The sequence below is a fragment of the Frankliniella occidentalis genome, unplaced genomic scaffold (assembly GCF_000697945.3).
Source record: "Frankliniella occidentalis isolate FOCC.00 unplaced genomic scaffold, Focc_3.1 Scaffold527, whole genome shotgun sequence".
Taxonomy (NCBI): domain Eukaryota; kingdom Metazoa; phylum Arthropoda; class Insecta; order Thysanoptera; family Thripidae; genus Frankliniella; species Frankliniella occidentalis.
In genome coordinates, this window is record NW_026267644.1 from 74,444 (window position 1) to 75,625 (window position 1,182).

A 1,182-nucleotide genomic window follows, 5' to 3' on the forward strand; every position below is an offset into this window, starting at 1 on the left:
CTATTTTTTTTAAAGGTTTTAGTAGTAAAATGAAGCATTCCAAAGAGAGGATAACAAAGCGAAACGCTTTTATCTTGTGGAATCAATCAGGACGTCTACCATACATCCAAAAATAATAAAAGGGCGCGGCTAATCCTTTTTGGTAATTCCCTGCCTGCAGCCCACCACCACAAACACTCACTCAATGACTCACCTTGTCGTTGAAGATGATGTACTCCGAGGGGTCGGAGCCGGAGAGGAGCAGTATCGCCCAAACCACCCGCACGGTACGGATGGGCGGCGATGCAACGAGAAGAACTTCTCTTGTCGTCGGGCTGAGCTGGGCTTCACTCCCAGACGACAAGCACTCCACGGGAGGACTTGCTGGCACTGCCTCGCACACCGTGCACTCGCACTCTCACATACACACACACGCGTACACACACTTGCACACTCGCGGCGGTCGTGAGCTGGTCGGGTGCTCCCCCTTGGTGTGCCTGGGCAGCGGGGCAATCGCGCCTCTACAAACGCCTCTCTCCTCGACTCCGGCTGGGCTCGGACTGACCACGCTCGCCGCGCTCACCGGCACAAAACCACCGCCCGGCCGGGAGGGAGGGAGCGCGGAGTGGCGCGGCGTGGCACGGCGGGCTGCGTGCGAACGGGCCGCCGGCGAGGCGACTCCGTCGTCGTCGTCGACGTGCACCTTCGGCGATATCGGGTCACCCCGCCTTCTCCTCCACCTCGCCCCGGATGCGGCCCGCCGCGACGGCGGCGCGCAGAGGTGCTGCCGAGCTGCCCCGCCAGCCCGCCCTTTCCCCTCCACTCCACTTCCCTCCTCCTCCCCTCTTTCTCTCCCCTTAACTCCTCCCCGACCAAAACAACTTCCCCTCCCCTCCCCCGCACCACCCCTTACACCTCTTTGCGTGTGGACTCCATTCCCCTACCCCCTCCGTCAGATGGCTTCTTCGTTATTCGACCGGAAAGAAGCGGGAACTCCAGGAGATACCCGTAGGCAACCCGGCGCGCCGCCCTGGAAGATTCCTCCTCCAAACTCTTAACGCTCTTAACCCCTGCTCTGCTGAGGCACCGAGTGTAGGAGGGAAGGGGCCGGCGAGATCAGGGAGCGCGGGGAAGAGGAGCCCTCGCCTCAAACCTCCATCTCTTCTGCCATCTTTTTCATTATTTCTCCGATCGTCTTTTTGC

The 1,182-nt window shown here is 60.5% G+C and overlaps 1 protein-coding gene across 1 annotated transcript in view; it reads right to left on the bottom strand.

Annotated features, from left to right (window-relative positions):
• Positions 1-566, bottom strand: part of LOC113217948 (putative metabolite transport protein HI_1104) — an 18,596-nt gene extending 18,030 nt beyond the window's left edge. Inside the window, exon 1 of the mRNA XM_026438057.2 lies at positions 194-566. The gene's annotated coding sequence lies outside the window, so the exon portion shown is untranslated. The remainder of the gene's footprint in view (positions 1-193) is intronic.
• Positions 567-1,182: the final 616 nt, after the last annotated feature.